The sequence below is a fragment of the Lissotriton helveticus genome, chromosome 10, assembly GCF_964261635.1.
Source record: "Lissotriton helveticus chromosome 10, aLisHel1.1, whole genome shotgun sequence".
In the NCBI taxonomy this organism is placed as follows: Eukaryota; Metazoa; Chordata; class Amphibia; order Caudata; family Salamandridae; genus Lissotriton; species Lissotriton helveticus.
Genome location: NC_136071.1, coordinates 1,160,309,555 through 1,160,332,956, shown reverse-complemented (window position 1 = coordinate 1,160,332,956; position 23,402 = coordinate 1,160,309,555).

Here is a 23,402-nt window from a genome sequence, read left to right as displayed (position 1 = left end):
ATTTCAACACTTTCAAATGTGTTTTCCCCATGCAATTTTCCATAGGACATTTAGATACGTCTACAGCCTGAAGGGCTGAACGGAATTCCACCAAACTTCGCAAAATGGTACATCAAACCTAAGAGGTCAGTGAGGATCTACTATGGCCCCTTATGGTCATTTGCCCCTTCGCTTTGGCCTCCTCTTGTCTCTCGATCCTACCGAGAGACAAGATGGCGGCCGCTACGGACTGTTTGGAATGTTTACAGACGCCGGAGAACCAATCAGCTTCGCAAAGCTACGTAACGCGAAAAGTACGCGAAGCGGAGCGCTGTTACAGATATATATCTTTTTTTGAACGTTAATTTCTCAAAATCCACTGGAGCACATATATAGAGACCTAGCAAAGGCACATCGAGCTACCAGTCCCTACAATTTTGCCAAGTTTCGTGCAAATCCATTCTGCCGTTCGATTATTATTATTTTTTTTTTGCCCCGCGGGGCCCTTTTAAAACCTCCACATCAAACCTAGGGGGTCAGGGAGGATCTACTATGCCCCCTTATGGTCATTTGCCCCTTCGCTTTGGCCTCCTCTTGTCTCTCGATCCTACCGAGAGACAAGATGGCGGCCGCTACGGACTGTTTGGAATGTTTACAGATGCCGGAGAACCAATCAGCTTCGCTTCACAAAGCTCCGTAACGCGAAAAGTACGCGAACTGGAGCGCTGCCTGGTCCGCTGTTACAGATATATATCTTTTTTTGAACGTTAATTTCTCAAAATCCACTGGAGCACATATATTGAGACCTAGCAAAGGCACATCGGGCTACCAGTCCCTACAATTTTGCCAAGTTTCGTGCAAATCCATTCAGCTGTTCGGGCTAAAAGTGAGGCCAACCGCCCTCTGGAAAACTCAATGTTAAAAACACGTTTTGGGACCCCCCTTTTTTCTCGGCCCCCCCTTGACGAAACCCCCCCACATTTTCAGGGGCTGCTCAGAAACAAAATGTTCCATTTTCCTGAAAATTTCAGCCAATTCCGTCCACAAACGCCAAAGTTATTAGACATAGAATTTTCAAAAATCCCAATACAAAACCAAAGTAACATTTTAATTGGTTCTAAATTTCAACACTTTCAAATGTGTTTTCCCCATGCAATTTTCCATAGGACATTTAGATACGTCTACAGCCTGAATGGCTGAACGGAATTACACCAAACTTGGCACAATGGTACATCAAACCTAAGAGGTCAGTGAGGATCTACTATGCCCCCTTATGGTCATTTGCCCCTTCGCTTTGGCCTCCTCTTGTCTCTCAATCCTACCGAGAGACAAGATGGCGGCCGCTACGGACTGTTTGGAATGTTTACAGGCGCCGGAGAACCAATCAGCTTCGCAAAGCTACGTAACGCGAAAAGTACGCGAAGCGGAGCGCTGTTACAGATATATATCTTTTTTTGAACGTTAATTTCTCAAAATCCACTGGAGCACATATATTGAGACCTAGCAAAAGCACATCGGGCTACCAGTCCCTACAATTTTGCCAAGTTTCGTGCAAATCCATTCAGCCGTTCGATTATTATATTTTTTTTTTTGCCCCGCGGGGCCCTTTTAAAACCTCCACATCAAACCTAGGGGGTCAGGGAGGATCTACTATGCCCCCTTATGGTCATTTGCCCCTTCGCTTTGGCCTCCTCTTGTCTCTCGATCCTACCGAGAGACAAGATGGCGGCCGCTACGGACTGTTTGGAATGTTTACAGACGCCGGAGAACCAATTAGCTTCGCTTCACAAAGCTCCGTAACGCGAAAAGTACGCGAACTGGAGCGCTGCCTGGTCCGCTGTTACAGATATATATCTTTTTTTGAACGTTAATTTCTCAAAATCCACTGGAGCACATATATTGAGACCTAGCAAAGGCACATCGGGCTACCAGTCCCTACAATTTTGCCAAGTTTCGTGCAAATCCATTCAGCCGTTCGGGCTAAAAGTGAGGCCAACCGCCCTATGGAAAACTCAATGTTAAAAACACGTTTTGGGACCCCCCTTTTGTCTCGGCCCCCCCTTGACGAAACTCCCCCAAATTTTCAGGGGCTGCTCAGAAACAAAATGTTCAATTTTCCTGAAGATTTCAGCCAATTCCGTCCACAAACGCCAAAGTTATTAGACATAGAATTTTCAAAAATCCCAATACAAAACCAAAGTAACATTTTAATTGGTTCTAAATTTCAACACTTTCAAATGTGTTTTCCCCATGCAATTTTCCATAGGACATTTAGATACGTCTACAGCCTGAATGGCTGAACGGAATTACACCAAACTTCGCAAAATGGTACATCAATCCTAAGAGGTCAGTGAGGATCTACTATCCCCCTTATGGTCATTTGCCCCTTCGCTTTGGCCTCCTCTTGTCTCTCGATCCTACCGAGAGACAAGATGGCGGCCGCTACGGACTGTTTGGAATGTTTACAGACGCCGGAGAACCAATCAGCTTCGCAAAGCTACGTAACGTGAAAAGTACGCGAAGCGGAGCGCTGTTACAGATATATATCTTTTTTTGAACGTTAATTTCTCAAAATCCACTGAAGCACATATATTGAGACCTAGCAAAGGCACATCGGGCTACCAGTCCCTACAATTTTGCCAGGTTTCGTGCAAATCCATTCAGCCGTTCGATTATTATTATTTTTTTTTTGCCCCGCGGGGCCCTTTTAAAACCTCCACATCAAACCTAGGGGGTCAGGGAGGATCTACTATGCCCCCTTATGGTCATTTGCCCCTTCGCTTTGGCCTCCTCTTGTCTCTCGATCCTACCGAGAGACAAGATGGCGGCCGCTACGGACTGTTTGGAATGTTTACAGACGCCGGAGAACCAATCAGCTTCGCTTCACAAAGCTCCGTAACGCGAAAAGTACGCGAACTGGAGCGCTGCCTGGTCCGCTGTTACAGATATATATCTTTTTTTGAACGTTAATTTCTCAAAATCCACTGGAGCACATATATTGAGACCTAGCAAAGGCACATCGGGCTACCAGTCCCTACAATTTTGCCAAGTTTCGTGCAAATCCATTCAGCCGTTCGGGCTAAAAGTGAGGCCAACCGCCCTCTGGAAAACTCAATGTTAAAAACACGTTTTGGGACCCCCCTTTTTTCTCGGCCCCCCCTTGACAAAACCCCCCAAATTTTCAGGGGCTGCTCAGAAACAAAATGTTCCATTTTCCTGAAAATTTCAGCCAATTCCGTCCACAAACGCCAAAGTTATTAGACATAGAATTTTCAAAAATCCCAATACAAAACCAAAGTAACATTTTAATTGGTTCTAAATTTCAACACTTTCAAATGTGTTTTCCCCATGCAATTTTCCATAGGACATTTAGATACGTCTACAGCCTGAAGGGCTGAACGGAATTCCACCAAACTTCGCAAAATGGTACATCAAACCTAAGAGGTCAGTGAGGATCTACTATGCCCCCTTATGGTCATTTGCCCCTTCGCTTTGGCCTCCTCTTGTCTCTCGATCCTACCGAGAGACAAGATGGCGGCCGCTACGGACTGTTTGGAATGTTTACAGACGCCGGAGAACCAATCAGCTTCGCAAAGCTACGTAACGCGAAAAGTACGCGAAGCGGAGCGCTGTTACAGATATATATCTTTTTTTGAACGTTAATTTCTCAAAATCCACTGGAGCACATATATAGAGACCTAGCAAAGGCACATCGAGCTACCAGTCCCTACAATTTTGCCAAGTTTCGTGCAAATCCATTCTGCCGTTTGATTATTATTATTTTTTTTTGCCCCGCGGGGCCCTTTTAAAACCTCCACATCAAACCTAGGGGGTCAGGGAGGATCTACTATGCCCCCTTATGGTCATTTGCCCCTTTGCTTTGGCCTCCTCTTGTCTCTCGATCCTACTGAGAGACAAGATGGCGGCCGCTACGGACTGTTTGGAATGTTTACAGATGCCGGAGAACCAATCAGCTTCGCTTCACAAAGCTCCGTAACGCGAAAAGTACGCGAACTGGAGCGCTGCCTGGTCCGCTGTTACAGATATATATCTTTTTTTGAACGTTAATTTCTCAAAATCCACTGGAGCACATATATTGAGACCTAGCAAAGGCACATCGGGCTACCAGTCCCTACAATTTTGCCAAGTTTCGTGCAAATCCATTCAGCCGTTCGGGCTAAAAGTGAGGCCAACCGCCCTCTGGAAAACTCAATGTTAAAAACACGTTTTGGGACCCCCCTTTTTTCTCGGCCCCCCCTTGACGAAACCCCCCCAAATTTTCAGGGGCTGCTCAGAAACAAAATGTTCCATATTCCTGAAAATTTCAGCCAATTCCGTCCACAAACGCCAAAGTTATTAGACATAGAATTTTCAAAAATCCCAATACAAAACCAAAGTAACATTTTAATTGGTTCTAAATTTCAACACTTTCAAATGTGTTTTCCCCATGCAATTTTCCATAGCACATTTAGATACGTCTACAGCCTGAATGGCTGAACGGAATTACACCAAACTTGGCACAATGGTACATCAAACCTAAGAGTTCAGTGAGGATCTACTATGCCCCCTTATGGTCATTTGCCCCTTCGCTTTGGCCTCCTCTTGTCTCTCGATCCTACCGAGAGACAAGATGGCGGCCGCTACGGACTGTTTGGAATGTTTACAGGCGCCGGAGAACCAATCAGCTTCGCAAAGCTACGTAACGCGAAAAGTACGCGAAGCGGAGCGCTGTTACAGATATATATCTTTTTTTGAACGTTAATTTCTCAAAATCCACTGGAGCACATATATTGAGACCTAGCAAAAGCACATCGGGCTACCAGTCCCTACAATTTTGCCAAGTTTCGTGCAAATCCATTCAGCCGTTCGATTATTATATTTTTTTTTTTGCCCCGCGGGGCCCTTTTAAAACCTCCACATCAAACCTAGGGGGTCAGGGAGGATCTACTATGCCCCCTTATGGTCATTTGCCCCTTCGCTTTGGCCTCCTCTTGTCTCTCGATCCTACCGAGAGACAAGATGGCGGCCGCTACGGACTGTTTGGAATGTTTACAGACGCCGGAGAACCAATTAGCTTCGCTTCACAAAGCTCCGTAACGCGAAAAGTACGCGAACTGGAGCGCTGCCTGGTCCGCTGTTACAGATATATATCTTTTTTTGAACGTTAATTTCTCAAAATCCACTGGAGCACATATATTGAGACCTAGCAAAGGCACATCGGGCTACCAGTCCCTACAATTTTGCCAAGTTTCGTGCAAATCCATTCAGCCGTTCGGGCTAAAAGTGAGGCCAACCGCCCTATGGAAAACTCAATGTTAAAAACACGTTTTGGGACCCCCCTTTTGTCTCGGCCCCCCCTTGACGAAACTCCCCCAAATTTTCAGGGGCTGCTCAGAAACAAAATGTTCAATTTTCCTGAAGATTTCAGCCAATTCCGTCCACAAACGCCAAAGTTATTAGACATAGAATTTTCAAAAATCCCAATACAAAACCAAAGTAACATTTTAATTGGTTCTAAATTTCAACACTTTCAAATGTGTTTTCCCCATGCAATTTTCCATAGGACATTTAGATACGTCTACAGCCTGAATGGCTGAACGGAATTACACCAAACTTCACAAAATGGTACATCAATCCTAAGAGGTCAGTGAGGATCTACTATCCCCCTTATGGTCATTTGCCCCTTCGCTTTGGCCTCCTCTTGTCTCTCGATCCTACCGAGAGACAAGATGGCGGCCGCTACGGACTGTTTGGAATGTTTACAGACGCCGGAGAACCAATTAGCTTCGCTTCACAAAGCTCCGTAACGCGAAAAGTACGCGAACTGGAGCGCTGCCTGATCCGCTGTTACAGATATATATCTTTTTTTGAACGTTAATTTCTCAAAATCCACTGGAGCACATATATTGAGACCTAGAAAAGGCACATCGGGCTACCAGTCCCTACAATTTTGCCAAGTTTCGTGCAAATCCATTCAGCCGTTCGGGCTAAAAGTGAGGCCAACCGCCCTATGGAAAACTCAATGTTAAAAACACGTTTTGGGACTCCCCTTTTTTCTCCGCCCCCCCTTGACGAAACTCCCCCATATTTTCAGGGGCTGCTCAGAAACGGAATGTTCAATTTTCCTGAAATTTTCAGCCAATTCCGTCCACAAACGCCAAAGTTATTAGACATAGAATTTTCAAAAATCCCAATACAAAACCAAAGTAACATTTTAATTGGTTCTAAATTTCAACACTTTCAAATGTGTTTTCCCCATGCAATTTTCCATAGGACATTTAGATACGTCTACAGCCTGAATGGCTGAACGGAATTACACCAAACTTCGCAAAATGGTACATCAATCCTAAGAGGTCAGTGAGGATCTACTATTCCCCCTTATGGTCATTTGCCCCTTCGCTTTGGCCTCCTCTTGTCTCTCGATCCTACCGAGAGACAAGATGGCGGCCGCTACGGACTGTTTGGAATGTTTACAGACGCTGGAGAACCAATCAGCTTCGCAAAGCTACGTAACGCGAAAAGTACGCGAAGCGGAGCGCTGTTACAGATATATATCTTTTTTTGAACGTTAATTTCTCAAAATCCACTGGAGCACATATATTGAGACCTAGCAAAGGCACATCGGGCTACCAGTCCCTACAATTTTGCCAAGTTTCGTGCAAATCCATTCAGCCGTTCGGGCTAAAAGTGAGGCCAACCGCCCTATGGAAAACTCAATGTTAAAAACACGTTTTGGGACCCCCCTTTTTTCTCGGCCCCCCCTTGACGAAACCCCCCCAAATTTTCAGGGGCTGCTCAGAAACAATATGTTCCATTTTCCTGAAAATTTCAGCCAATTCCGTCCACAAACGCCAAAGTTATTAGACATAGAATTTTCAAAAATCCCAATACAAAACCAAAGTAACATTTTAATTGGTTCTAAATTTCAACACTTTCAAATGTGTTTTCCCCATGCAATTTTCCATAGGACATTTAGATACGTCTACAGCCTGAATGGCTGAACGGAATTACACCAAACTTCGCAAAATGGTACATCAATCCTAAGAGGTCAGTGAGGATCTACTATGCCCCCTTATGGTCATTTGCCCCTTCGCTTTGGCCTCCTCTTGTCTCTCGATCCTACCGAGAGACAAGATGGCGGCCGCTACGGACTGTTTGGAATGTTTACAGACGCCGGAGAACCAATCAGCTTCGCAAAGCTACGTAACGCGAAAAGTACGCGAAGCGGAGCGCTGTTACAGATATATATCTTTTTTTGAACGTTAATTTCTCAAAATCCACTGGAGCACATATATTGAGACCTAGCAAAGGCACATCGGGCTACCAGTCCCTACAATTTTGCCAAGTTTCGTGCAAATCCATTCAGCCGTTCGATTATTATTATTTTTTTTTTGCCCCGCGGGGCCCTTTTAAAACCTCCACATCAAACCTAGGGGGTCAGGGAGGATCTACTATGCCCCCTTATGGTCATTTGCCCCTTCGCTTTGGCCTCCTCTTGTCTCTCGATCCTACCGAGAGACAAGATGGCGGCCGCTACGGACTGTTTGGAATGTTTACAGACGCCGGAGAACCAATCAGCTTCGCTTCACAAAGCTCCGTAACGCGAAAAGTACGCGAACTGGAGCGCTGCCTGGTCCGCTGTTACAGATATATATCTTTTTTTGAACGTTAATTTCTCAAAATCCACTGGAGCACATATATTGAGACCTAGCAAAGGCACATCGGGCTACCAGTCCCTACAATTTTGCCAAGTTTCGTGCAAATCCATTCAGCCGTTCGGGCTAAAAGTGAGGCCAACCGCCCTATGGAAAACTCAATGTTAAAAACACGTTTTGGGACCCCCCTTTTTTCTCGGCCCCCTCTTGACGAAACCCCCCCAAATTTTCAGGGGCTGCTCAGAAACAAAATGTTCCATTTTCCTGAAAATTTCAGCCAATTCCGTCCACAAACGCCAAAGTTATTAGACATAGAATTTTCAAAAATCCCATAGAGAAAAAATCCTAACTATATATACCTACTGGCGACCGCCAGTAGGTAATGTATATATATATATATTACCTACTGGCGGTCGCCTGTAGGTAGGTATAGTTAGGACCTAGCTACTATAGGAAATCCGCAACATTCTATTGGGAATAACTTTGGCGCCGATTGAGGAATTTGCTTGTAATTTTCCAAAATTTAGGCCAGCTCCGCTCCGCTCCTTCCCTGAAAGTTTCGGGGGCATTCGTGAAGTGGGGGCTGAGAAAAAAGGGGGGTCCTAAAACGTGTTTTCCCAATGTTAATTTCCATAGGATGAATTGACAAGGCTACAGACCGAACCGCTGAACGGAATTACACCAAACTTTGCAAAATTGTAGGGACTGGTACGCAGATGTGCCTTTGCTATATTTGGTGAAAATTGCTCCAGTGGTTTTTTTGAAAATTAACTTCAAAAACACATATATATCTATAGGCGTGCTCCGAGCGCTCACCAGTACACGTACCAGGGAGCGTACCCGGCGCGCTACGGGAGTGTGCGAGCGGAAAGCTGATTGGCTCTCGGATGTCTGTCAACATTCTAAACAGTCCTGAGAGTCCGCCATCTTGTGTCTCGGTAGAATCGAGACACAAGAGGTGAAAATAAAAAGGGGGAAATGATGAAAAGGGGTCAGGGTAGACACCCCCTGACCCCCATGGTTTTCTGAGGGGGGCCTAGAAGGACCCTGAAGGGCAAAAAAAACTGGGGGGGGTTTCGTGGGGTAAGCGCTGGGTGCGTTCCCATGTGTGCTCACCGGTACGCGCACCCTGAGCGCACCACGGGAAAAAACTGTGTAAAAAATTAGAGTAAAAAAATAATTTAGAGTGCTAAGAGTAAAAGAGCTGTTGTGTTATGTGGGTGTTTTTTGAACCTACAAGTAGGTACCAATGCAGAGTCTCAAATTCAAGAGGAAGACTCTATTCCCCTCATCTGTAAAATGTACACCATCTGTCCTATAGATGCCTTGCATGTTGTAACGCAAGTTGTTGTGGTATATGGAACCCATACCATAGTCTCTGAGGAAAGCAGAAACAGATTTATTCACATGTTTCCTTGCTTTCTCAATCTGTGGACAAAATTGGTTGGACTAGTTCCATTTTTGCCTTTGGCATATATTAAAAAATACCAAGGCAGTTTTTGGAAAAAGTGACATCAATTGCCCAAAGATGTCCTTTAAAAAAGCATTTCCAGACCTACCCCAGTCAAAGTGCCCAGGTCATTGCTACCACAGTGCACAATTATGAGGTCAGGCTGTGGTAGATGCATAAAGGATTTTACCAATGGTATCAATTTGGTGACTTCTCAATCCTCTCTGTCCAACCACACAATGTCCACATTTGGTAAATCAAGGTTGTAAATACCTCTGTTACTTTCAAATTTTTCACTCCAGTAGACAAAGCTATGACCCACAAACCAGACTTTTGGCATCTTGAAGGTAGATGTGCTTGTATTCAGATGAGTTGTGGAAATGAAATGGCAGTTTGAAAGTAGGAGTTATGAAACAAAAGTGGTTGAGATTCAGTGCACTTGAAAAACAAGAAATGATTGGTGCTTTCTTAACATTCTCCATTGAAAATTAGCGTGCATGCTTTTTTGTGTTGAAAAAAAGTCATTTTAATGGTTGAGAAAATGTCATTGAAAGAAACATTGCACATGATTAGCTAGTACATTGAGAGGTCAAACACCCTTGCTGGATGCTTTTGCAACATAGTATGATGAACTTTTCAACTGTGTGCTGGGTTAGGTGGGAGTTACCATGGTAACAGGGTGAATGAGCACTGGGGGGATGGGTGAATGTGAATGTGAGTTTCAAAGTGTTGAAATGTACAACCAATTAAAATGTGCAGTTTGGTTTGAAAAAAACATAGGTTTCAGGGGAGTTATAGTTAGCTGGACATTTCTCACTCCCTATAACTCAGCCACACTCCCACACTCACTTTCTTTCAGATCTCCTGTTTTACTTCCCTTCCTCTCTCTTCCCTTCTTTCGCTCCTTCACTCTTTTCCCTTCCTTTACTCTCCTTACTCCACTTCACTAACTCCTTCTTTACTACCTCTGTCCTCTTACTTCTACACTCCCCTTCCGTCATTCTCTCTGTGTTAGCCTCATTCTCTCCGTCCTCTTAGTCTCTCACTCCTCTTCTGTCACGCTCACTCCCTATAACTCAGCCACACTCCCACACTCACTTTCTTTCAGATCTCCTGTTTTACTTCCCTTCCTCTCTCTTCCCTTCCTTCGCTCCTTCACTCTTTTCCCTTCCCTTACTCTTCTTACTCCACTTCACTAACTCCTTCTCTTACTCCCTCTGTCCTCTTACTTCTACACTCCCCGTCCATCATTCTCTCTCTGTTAGCCTCATTCTCTCCGTCCTCTTAGTCTCTCACTCCTCTTCTGTCATGCACACTCCCTATAACTCAGCCGCAATCCCACTCTCACTTTCTTTCAGCTCTCCTGTTTTACTTCCCTTCCTCTCACTTCCCTTCCTTCGCTCCTTCACTCTTTCTCCTTCCCTTACTGTCCTTACTCCACTTCACTAACTCCTTCTCTTACTCCCTCTGTCCTCTTACTTATTCACTCCCCTTCCCTCACTCTCTCTCTCTCTTACCCCCATTCTGTCCGTCCTCTTAGTCTGTCACTCCTCTTCTGTTACGCTCACTCCCTATAACTCAGCCACACTCCCTCACTTATCTTTCTTTGCTCCCTCACTTAGTCCCTTTCTGTCACTCTTTCCTTCAGTACCTCTATCCCCTCACTTCCTCACTCCCTTTGTCTTAGCCTCACTCACTTTTATCCACCCTCTTTCATCCCTCTTTACTCATGCTCTCTGCCGTTCTTTCACTCCCGTTCTCTTAGTCTGGTTCCCTCACTACCCTTCATTCCATATCTTTCTCTCCTTTTCCCTTTACTTTCATCCCCCACTCACCTTCTCTCAGTACCTATGCTTCACTCCTCTTCCCCTCTCTTACCTTCCTTTGCTCACTCACTCACTCATTCCCCTTACCTTACTCACCTTACTCCACTTCACTCACTCTTTCTCTCACTACCTCTGTCCTGTCATATCCTCATTCTCCTTCCTTCCCTCACTCCCTCTCTCTTAGCTTCACTACCTCCGCTCCCTCACTCTCTCACTCGTCTTCCATCACGCTTACTCCCTATAACTCAGCTACACTCCCTCACTTATCTTTCTTTGCTCCCTCACTCAGTCCTCTTCTCTCACTCTTTCCTTTACTTCCTCTGTCTCCTCACTCCCTCACTCCCCTTGTCTCACGCTCACTTGCCTTTATCCACTCTCTATTACCACTCTTTCCTCAACCTCACTGCTCTTCTCTTACCCTTCCTCACCCCCGTTCCCTTACTCCGCTTTCCTCACTTATCCTCATTCCCCATGTTCACTCCCCTTCACCTGACTCACCTCCCACACTCACCTTCTTTCAGTCCCCCTACTTCACTTCCCTTCCCCTCTCGTCCCTTTCTTTGCTCCCTCACTCATTTTCTTTTCCTCTCTCACTGCACTGCACTTCACTCACTCCTTTTGAATTTGTGAAGAATATAACTATTTTTGGAGAATTGGAGGTAGTTCTAAAAATAACTGGTTTTTTTCTTCTTTTTTTTTTTTTTACTTTTTCCAAACGTTTTTAAATTTATTTTTTTTCAGAACAAAAACAAAAATAGGGAATGCCAAACTGCTCAACAGGAGCAAAAAAAAGGGGAAAAATTAGGGCTGGGGAGGGCAGCGGTGTTCTTCTCTTTTGCGAACAATTAGTAGGATACTCTGCTCCCCATAACAAAGCAGTTCGTCACACTGCTTAAACCTAATGGTAATGTCAGTGAAAACAGGCTGAATGTTGGGTATCAGCTCCACTGTTCTTCCTCTCCCCGATGATGTTGCTCCTCCGGTGGAAGTCGAGGCGCCATCTCTAGGTGCATTCCGTGCCAGGTCCCTGACACTCTCCCGGGCATAGTTCTGGGGGTGCCTTCTTTGCACATGCCTTATCATAGTAGAGTTCCCAAAACTATATTTTTTGGTGCGGTCACCACGAGAAAGAACAGTGTGGCAAATTGTGCACTCCACCTTAGGAGCATTTACCTTTTTCTCCCCTTCTGGAATTGTAAAACATTTCCAAATGAAGTGCTCCTTCACTTTTGGCTGAGGAGGGCCCTCCTAGAGAAACTCATCAGAGTCATCACTGCTGCTTGGTGGTCTTGCAGCCATTCTTTGCAAAGAACTGAAGAGAAGAAGGGAATAGGTCTTGCTCTCTCCAAAGTGAAAGAGGTAGTGAAGGAAATGGGTGGGGTTTTCATTAGTTGTAAAAAAAACTGTTAACAACCAATGAAAAGTGTTATTTTAAGGTCACATGACTTGACGCGCTTACGCTACGTGCACCGGAGCGCTTCCGGGGGCGCTTACGCGCGCGCCTGAATGACGTTTGGTTAGATTTTAGGATATGCGTTTAAAGTTAAAATACGGTTATTTAAAATCAAAAATACTACTTTTATAAGTATGCCACTGAATATCTTGCATTATTATTTACTTTAAATACATACTTATATTTTTTTCGCATGCCGATATAGCGCTCTCGCTACGTGCACAGGTGCGTTTACGGGAGCGCTCCGAGGTAAAATGGTAAAAATAAAAATAAAAAAATACATTGAAAAATTTATTTGATAAAAAAATAAAAAATAACAATTTTATAAAAAATATTATAATTAATAGTTATAAAAACAGCTATTAAAAAAACTTAATAATTTACTTTAAAAATCGTAGGTTCAAAACTCGCTATTGTAAGGAATTAGCTTTTAAAAAACCTTTGAAATTCACTGAAAAAAACCATAGGTTTAACACTCGTTATAGTTAGGAATTAGCATTTAAAAAACCTTTGAAATTCAGTGAAAAAACCATAGGTTTCACACCACTTATAGTTAGCTGGACATTTTACTCATACAAAACCATTGAAATTCCCACGTTATAGTTAGTTGGACTCACTATAACTCGCGCGCCCGCAATCCACTGCTGATGATGTCTCATATTACATCATTCATGACATGGTCAGTGACATCACTGATGGCATCTCAAATGACATCACTGATGACATCACTGATGACATATCAAATGACATCACTGATGACATCACTGATGACATCATTCATGTGATAATACGATGCACCTCCTCACACTCTAATCTAACCTTTGATACATCCAGTGTTAAATACAGATTTCCATTCCAGAAACCATTGACACACCAATACCAGTTACTACATACGCACTCACTGATTCCTAAGTCTACACACATCCACTCATTCACCCATACAATCACCCATACATACAGTCACTCATCAATACAACACTATCATATGCACTCTTACACCTATACAGACACTCACACAGTGCCACTCATCCATGGAGTTACTCACAAACCTAGTCAGTCATTCAAAGAATCAATCACACTCCCATTTCCTCATCTATACAGTTATACACACATAACCTTACTTATTCAAACATGTACTAACACATACTTACTCTCTTTTACAATCACTGATACAAGTACACATTGATCCATAAAGTCACTTACGCAATCACAGGCTCTCATGTATAGTCATTGATATATGCCAACTCTCACATGCAGTGTGTTTTACATATGAACTTACTTGATTTACTTGTGCAGAAGGAAGAGAGAGGGTGTGACGCCATTGCAGGGTGGTATCAGCCGACTCGTAATGACAGCACTAAAGCGGGGCAAATGAAAGCGGATGCCCACCTCCACCCACTTGGGACTTGAAATTTGTTTTAAGTTTGAAAGTGAATGAAGCGCCCACTGGGACAAGACATTTGCCGCCCTACAACAACCATGAGGCCGCAACTCGGCCACGCCCACTGGGACAGGTGTTGAAGATAAAGAGTGCGCCGTGCAATAGCGCTTTTCATTTTCCCGGAGAACACTACGCCACTGAAGAAGGGATTTTCAGTCCTGGAACGCGTCTGGCATTTGAAATTTGTGAGCTTTGGGTCCCGTTTCCTTTTGCTGGCATGCTGTCATTAAACTATCGAGAATAATAAATACTCTCTGAGGCTTCATTTAAATGGACTCCTGCTGTGTTGGATATATATATATATATATATATATATATATATATATATATATATATATATATATATATATTACCTACTGGAGGTCGCCAGTAGGTAGTTATAGTTAGGACCACGTTTCCATAGGAAAAGCACTTTTTCATGTGCTTATAACTTTGGCGTCGTTTGACGAATCTTTACGAAATCTTCCAAAAAGTTTTTCTTTTTAGATCAGCTTCTATCTTCAAAGTTTGGGGGTGATTGGTCATGGGGGGCTGAGAAAAAAGGGGGTCCCAAAACGTGTTTTCTAACTGCAATTTCCATAGGAAACTTTAGACAAGGCTACAGGTCAAACTGCTGAACAGAATTATGCCAAATTGGGCAGGAAGAACGGTCTTGGTCCACAAAGCACGCTTTTGTTTAAATGGGGTAAATCCATTCAGTAGTTTTTGAGAAATATCAAATTTTACAGATATCGATATTTGAGAATTCTGACATCTGATTGGCTGAGGGGTTACGAGCACAAGCTTGCAGCTCATTGGCTGTGAATGGTTGAAACTAGGAAGTGTTGGCAGCTATTTTGTGACTCGGTTGAAAGGAGATGGGGAAGCGGTGCAGAGGCGGGGAGTTTGAATGTTGCGTTGGCCGTGGAAATCACGTCCGCAGAACAATGGTGCAAGGTATTGCGGCAAGGTTGCGACGGCTCTGGAAAGCCTGTTGGGAAAACAATGCGCGGTATTGCGACAAGCAGTGTGTAGGGTGCACACACAGGTAGTGTGAATGTTGCGTAGGCCATGGGCATCACGTCCGCCAAACAACGATGCACAGTATTGCAGCAATGTTCAGTAGGCTGTGGAAATCGTATGGGGAAAACAACAATGCGCCGTATTGCGGCCTTACTTTAATATAATGCGGAGTAATGTTTACTTATAATGTGGTGTTCACTATTATCACGGATAGTGTCCCTTTGTTACATGAAATTTAATATTATGTGGGAGGGCGTGTTCTCTCCTGGTGCGCGGAACAAAATTTATGTTTAACTGTCTGAGGTGTTCCAACAAAGAGCTTAATGTTCATTGGCTGCAAACCATTGAAAGTAGAAGTGTTGCCAGCCATTCCCTTCCCCTCCGCGGAGTAGCAGGGACATCTCATTGGGTGGCTTGTTCCAAGCAGGACCTTCCCAAACTTAATGTTCATTGGCTGTGAAGCATTAAAAGTAGAAATTATGGCAGCCATTCCCTCCCCTTCTTCCGAACACCATGGACATTTTATTGACTAAAGTGTTCCGAGTACAAGTTTGCTCCTTATTGGGTGGGAACGGTTCACTGTTGTCAGCCATTTTGTGACACACTTCAAAGGAGTATGGGAAAACAAAGTAGTAGAGGGGGAGGGTAGGAACACTATTAACTCTGTACAGTGGTCTCAAGGTGGTATACGGGGACTGAGAAGGTAAAAATAGTTTTAAATGTATTTTAAGGGCCATTTATATAATTTGCGCAGGCCTACAAATCATGTCGGGAAAATAACAGTGTATTGCAGTCTTCTTTTTATTAAGTCAGCGGGTGGGATACTTCACAGGGGCACTATTTACTTATAATGTGGTGTTTACTTTTCTGACGGGGAGTGCTACATCTTTGGAGAAAATATTATAATATGGAGGAAGGGGTTGAAAAAGAAAGCGCGTTGTTGCGGTTACTTATAATGTATAGTTATAGTGTGGTGCTTACTTCTGTCGGGGGTCGTGCTATTTCCTTGCAGCAAACTAGTATGTGTGGTTGCGCTGCAAAAAATTAAGTCTAGGTTTGAAACTGTTTTTATTAAGCAATCACAAATATACTTTCCCAGGAAAGTGTGGCTGTATATATTAAAGGGGTGACACATAAAAACACAATTCATAAAATATCCCTTAAGCGTGGACGCACCCTCCTTTTTTTTTCTCGCCTATAGTTTGTAAAATTGTTGCTCCATATTCTTGTTAATATAGGAGGGCATCTGTTACTTTTAGATGAAGTAGAAAAGAAGTGCTACAAGAAACACTCCTGCACTACATCATCTGAGGCCACAACAACAATAACAAGTAAGAAACCGCTAAACACAAATGAGGTCATATTACCTATAAATGTACGCTTCATCAAAAACATTAAATAAAGCACTATGTACACAGTTTGTTTTAGGGACTACTATTTTATAAAATTTTAGCAGGGTTACAAACTGTGAGGTAGTAAGTTATCAACGGAAATAACTGTAGTAAATGTTGTTAATATCTCGCAGAGATAGATCTCCAACCCCTCCGAAGTACTGTAAGTTCACAGTATTAAAATGTACAGTGTGAGTTTAGAGTATTCCACAGGAGAAGAAGAATAAGGAGCAAAAAAACTAAATTTTTACAATCTCTATTCTGTAGAAGTCGGGAAAGTTTTGTCCTAGTGCTTAGAGGTCGCTCACTGCTCTGCTAACAGATCACATACTCCTTTAAGAATAAGTCAGAAAGTAGTAATATATACAATACTGTATTTCAGATGGTTTACTCCTGGCTGCGACAAATATCCAATTCCTCTTGTGTGAAAATATGACAATCTACTACAATATAGAGAGTATCACTGATGCCACACAAAAAAGGAAAAGGAAAATAAAGCGATAAACAGAAAACAAGATTAATAACCAAATATTTTCAGCTGTGAATATGTTTAATACTTTTTTTCTCCAGAACTTCGAAATCTTTTGTCTTTGCGCAGACGGCTCATAAACTCATCTGAGATCATAATGACTGTGAATATTATAATATATAGATATTCACACTATATAATCCCAAGGGGGAAACAGAGTTAGATACCAGAAGCTGCTGACGTTACATATAAATCATTAGTCTTCGCGCCAATGGGTCATGAACTCGTCTGAGATCACCATGACTGTTAATATTATAATATACATATTGACAGTATATGAGCCCAAGCGGGAAACACAGTAACAACCAGAAGCTGATGACATTACATATAAATCTTTAGCCTTCACGCCGACGGGTCACCAACACCTCTGAAGTCAAGTACAGTGTCAATATTATAGTATACAAAGTCACAGTATATGAGCTCAAAGGGGCCAGAAATGGAGCAATGTTTTCTGTATTCTTCCTGTTTCTGAAAACAAGCTGCTGACGTTACAGAAAAAAGGCAAAAACCTACGTATTATAAATATCTACTATGCCACAATCAAACAAATTACAACTCTGGAATATGTTTTGTTGCCGCACAACATGAATCTGACTCTTCAGAAGGTAACCTGCATCATAGAATGGACACTAGTAAATAACTCGCAAAAAACTAAACTAATCGAACAACGGGTGTAATTTATATACTTTTTGGTTATTAGGTAGTCTATGGAAGGAAGATGCGGCTCCGGCTATTTAGATGCCATGTTTTAGGTTACACATGCTCATGTTTTAACTGTTTAACTTGTGCATGTGTTGTGAAAAATTACAAAATGTGAAGTGGTAAAGGTTTCGATTTCGATACCAACACGTATAAGGTCCATAATATGTACATACGTTGGAGAGCTTAAAAACTTTACCTGGCAAACCATGTCATTTCCATTCTCATGACTAAAAACATCTATTAATTGCCGTAATTCTAAATAGAAGACATTAAAAAATATATCGCTCGGGGCTTCAGGAAGATTAAGCAAGGTGCTGCACACAGTGACATAGTGGTGGGTTAATGTGCCGCTGGAGCCGGGAATCGGACTGTGAACGCTGTTGTTCGAAGTCAGGAACCATAGCTGCTGCATCACACTTTTTCCACACTTATATGTTAATTACTGCTAATTAAGTTTTAAACATTGTTAAATTATAACTTATAACTGACTACTGTTACAGTTAGTTTTTTACTACAAAAAGTATGCACGTCTTTTTAAAATTTACTTTAAAACAATATAGGTTTCAGGGACATTGTAGTTAGAAATTAGCATTTATAAAACCTTTGAAATTCACTGAAAAAAATGTAGGTTTTACAGACTTTATAGCTAGAAATTAGCATTTAAAAAAACCTTAGAAATTCACTGAAAAAAACATAGGTTTCTGGGACGTTATAGTTAGCTGGACATTTCACTCGTACAAAGCCACAGAAATAGTTAGTTCAGCTAACTATAACTAATGCCCCTGCAATGCACTGCTCATGACGTCACATATTACATAATTCATGGCATGGTCAGTGAGATCACTGATGACATCACTGATGGCTCTTGGTCACATTACTATATATATATATATATATATATATATATATATATATATATATATATATATATATATATATATATATATATATATATATTGCTGGTTGCCAGTAGGTAGTTATAGTTAGGACCTAGTTTCTATAGGAGAAGCATAGTTCGACTTACATATATCTTTGACGCTGGTCGACGAATATTCATAAACATGTTCCCATTGAAATTTTGAACGCAGTCAGTCAGAACCACTGTACGAAATTTGGTAGCAGGTTGAAGTATTTGTACAGCTACAGATATTTGAGGTACTGTCTTCTATTTGAAACAGGTATAGGAGGAATTACAGCAGAGATGTTTATGAGAGTGTTCCAAATCTTTATGGCTTTTCCTGAGAAGTAACACTTCTGGGATTTGTTTTCTTCAGTTTGGGAGGGATGAGAAGTGTTGGAGCTTCACACCTCCCGGCTTCTTCCCGCTCTTGATAGTTTGCTCTCCAGATAATTCGGGTAGGCAGTGTGAAGGACTCTGTGAGTGATACAAGCTGTGTTGTAGATGCATCTTCCTTCTATGGGCTGCCAGTTAAGACTCTTGAGAGCAGATGAGATGTGGTTGAACCAGTTAGTTCATGTGAAGAGTCTAGTGACTGCATTAAGAGTTGTATTAAGTGGCGAAAGGTGACTATTTGGGGTCCCAATGATGATTGCATTACCATAGTCGATCTTGAGAGGATGAGTGATCGTACTACTGTTTTAGGTCCTCAGGGGGAATACACAGTTTGATTTTCTTGAGATGTTTAAGATGCAGAGTGCCCCCTTGGCTAAATTTCTGATGAGTTCTTTTAATTGACATACTTTTGTCGTGGATGATTCACAGGAACTTTAAGGTTTTGGTGAGTAAAAGGCAACAGTTTATTGCGTTCACATTTACAATCCATACTTGGATTGGTAAAGGGTTAATCTTGGGAGAAAAAAGTAAAGGTTCTGTTTTATTGGTGTTCAGGTTTAAGTGGTTGTTAGTTAGCCAGCTTTGTATTTTGATTAGTGTAGTATTCAGATGACTAATGTCTCTGTGAGATGTTATTTTGCAGTAAAGCTGTGGGTCATCAGTGAGTAAGTGATATTTGACACCCGCTTAGTTAAGGATAACTGTGAGGGGTTGCATGAAGGGTGAAGGGATTAAAGAGTGATGGGAAGAGGATCGACCTCAACGCACTCAACTCCGGACGAATCCCGGGATGTTACCGAGCAACCCCGAGACGCACCCACGGACCCTTCTGCTGCCACGCCTGCAAGTTCACCTGCATCCGGACCTGCACTACACCAGCACCCGCCAAGCCGAACACCAGCAGCAACCACCTCAAGTGCATCCTGCTCAACACCCGCTCCGTCCATAGACACGCCGTTCAACTCTGGAACCTCCTCGACACCACAGCTCCTGACGTTGCCTTCCTCACGGAAACCTGGATGAACGACTCCTCAGCGCCCGACATCGCCATCGCCATCCCAGAGGGCTACAAGATCACCCGAAGAGACCGCGACAACCAGACGGGAGGAGGCATCGCCATCATCCACAGAGACACCATCCGCATCACGACCAACACCGACGACACCCTGACAACCGCCGAACACCTGCACTTCCAGATACACACCGACCCCAAGACCACCCTCAGAGGCACCCTGATCTACCGACCCCCGGGACCACGCACCCAATTGAGCGAAGACATCGCCGACTTCATCAGCCCGCACGCCCTCCCCTCTGCCGACTACATCCTCCTCGGGGACCTCAACTTCCACCTGGAGAACAACAACGACCGCAACACCACCTCCCTGCTTGACAACCTCGCCAACCTCGGACTCAAGCAGCTGGTGACCACCCCCACCCACCTCGCCGGACACACACTCGACGCCGTCTTCTCATCCAGCAAGGACATCGTCTTCAGCCACGCCACCGGACTCCACTGGACGGACCACAGCTGCGTCCACTTCAGCTTCAAAAGGACCACAATCCACCACCACCAACAACAGGTTGCACGAAGAAGCTGGAACAAGATCACGGCCGACCAAGCCCGCCGCATCCCTGAGCCAGCACCCTCCCGCCAGCTCAGCGAGCCCCAGCCAGGCCGCCAACAACCTCACGAAGTGGATCAGCAGCTGCGCAGACGACCTCGCCCCACTGATGACCCCGCCCAGCAGACTCGGCAGCAAGAAGGCCCCTAGGTTCACCGACGAACTCAAGAGCTCCAAGAAGAACTGCCGAGCCCTCGAGAAAGCCTGGAGAAAAGACCCAACACCGGACAACATGACCACCCTCAAGCTCGCCACCCGAAAGCACCATCAACTGATTCACGCCACCAAGAAAACAGCATTCAAGGAACGACTGGACAACAACGCACACAACAGCAAGGAACTCTTCAACATCGTGAAAGAGCTCTCCAACCCCAACGCCGGAAACAACGACATCACCCCATCGCAAGACCTCTGCAACTCCCTTGCCTCCTACTTCCACAACAAGATCGCTGACATACACAACAGCTTCAGCACACAACCAACGCTCCCCACGACCGCACCAACGCCCCCCACCACCACCCTCAGCGCCTGGTCTCCAATCAACACCGAAGACACCATCCGCATGATGAACTCCATCCACTCCGGATCTCCAACCGACCCCTGCCCTCACCACGTCTTCAACAAGGCCGACTCCGTCATCGCACCCCACCTGCGGGACATCATCAATGCCTCCTTCGACACCGCTACCTTCCCGGAGAGCTGGAAGCATGCCGAACTCAGCGCTCTACTAAAGAAACCAACAGCGGACCCCACCGTACTCAAGAACTACCGCCCCATCTCGCTCCTCCCGTTTCCAGCCAAAGTCATCGAGAAGACCGTCAACAAGCAACTGGCTGCCTTCCTCGAGACGAACGGATCCCTCGACCCCTCTCAGTCGGGCTTCAGGGCCAACCACAGCACCGAGACCGCCCTCATCGCGGCCACCGATGACATCCGGGCCCTGCTGGACAACGGAGAGACAGCAGCCCTCATCCTCCTGGACCTCTCCGCGGCATTCGACACCGTCTGCCACCGCACCCTAGTGCAGCGCCTTAGCAACGCCGGAATCCAGGAGAAGGCACTGGAATGGATCGTCTCCTTCCTCGCTGGAAGGACTCAGAGAGTGCGCCTACCACCGTTCAGATAAGAGGCCACGGAAGTCATCTGCGGCGTTCCTCAGGGCTCCTCGCTCAGCCCCACCCTCTTCAATGTCTACATGAGCCCCCTGGCGGCCATCGCACGCCAACACAACCTCAACATCATCTCCTACGCCGACGACACACAGCTGATCCTCTCCCTGACCAACGACCCCGCCACCGCTAGAGCCGACCTACACGAAGGGATGAAACACGTAGCCGAATGGATGATGACCAGCCGCCTGAAACTGAACTCAGAGAAGACGGAAGTTCTCATCCTGGGCCCTTCGCCCTCCGCCTGGAATGACTCCTGGTGGCCACCCGCCCTGGGCACCGCACCCAAACCAACAGACCATGCACGCAACCTGGGCTTCATCCTGGACTCCTCCCTCTCCATGACCAGACAAGTCAACGCCGTCTCCTCGTCCTGTTTCAACATCCTGCGCATGCTACGCAAGATCTTCCGGTGGATCCCCACCGAGACCAGGAAGACGGTCACCCAGGCCCTCGTCACCAGCCGCCTGGACTACGGCAACGCCCTCTACGCCGGAACCACCGCCAAGCTCCAGAAGAGACTCCAGCGGATCCAGAACGCCTCAGCCAGACTCATCCTCGACCTCCCCCGACGCAGCCACATCTCCAGACATCTGAGAGACCTGCACTGGCTCCCCATCAACAAGAGAATCACCTTCCGTCTCCTCACCCACGCACACAAAGCCCTACACGACCAAGGCCCAAGCTACCTCAACAGCCGCCTCAACTTCTACGCTCCCACACGCCACCTCCGATCGACCAACCAGGCGCTCGCCACCGTCCCCCGCATCCGAAGAGCCACAACAGGAGGAAGATCCTTCTCCCACCTGGCCGCCAAGACTTGGAACTCCCTCCCGACCCACCTCCGCCTGACCCAAGACCACCTCGCCTTCAGGAAGCAGCTCAAGACCTGGCTGTTCGAGCAGTAGCGGACCCCCCCTCCCGAAGCGCCTTGAGACCCTCCGGGTGAGTAGTGCGTGATATAAATGCAATGATTGATTGATTGATTGGAACTTCTTGTGCAACTGGTGTAAGTTGCAAGAGACAGCTGTTGATTTTTATTTGTTGAGTGCAATGTTGAAGATAGGACGTAAACCATCTCAAGACCAGGCCATTAATATCAGTGCCATTCTTGATGGTCTCAAGTAAAATTTGATGATTAACTGTGTCAAAAGCTGCCGATAGATGAGCAGGATTAGGAAACAGGAATCGCCTTAATCTGAGGTTCTGAGAATGCCGTCTGATATGTGGAGCATAGAGGTTTCCATACTACAACGTTTTATGAATCCTGATTGGAAGGTATCAATGAGGTTGAATTTATCGATATGTTGTTTGAGTTGTATGGGCTGTGGGCTTCAAGTTCTCAATTATCTTATAGACTTCACTTCTGTTAATGGTTTGAACTCGGACCAATTAGCATTGTTTTTCAGCAGTATTTTATTATTTGTGGGTCATTCAGGACTGACGTAGAGTTTGAAAGGGGAGTTCTTACGGAGCTGGGTGAATTGTCATCTTCGGAGTGAGAGTGTTGAGGAGTCAGACTTGCTGCATGGGTAAATGTAAATGTAAATGTGTTGGACTTGTAAAGCGCACAGCTGCCTGTAAGCGTCCCGGCGCTGGAGACCACTGGGGAACCCGTCCTGGCTTTCCCTGTGAGATGGTCCCTTCTGGGTATCTCCAAGGTGAAACCAGGCATCCCCGGCATCTGTGGGGGGCCGTTGTAGAGATGAGGCAAGCTTAATGCCCAGAGTTGCAGAGTGTGATCCCTGGTTAGAGTAGGCACCGAGGCGAGAATTGTCGAGTCCGCTGACCCTGGTCCACGACCCTGCCGCGTCGGGAATTGAATCCTGGTCCCGGGCCGTTCTCTGCTTCCGGGTCTGCCGCCTCTAACCAGTGAGCCACTGAAGAGA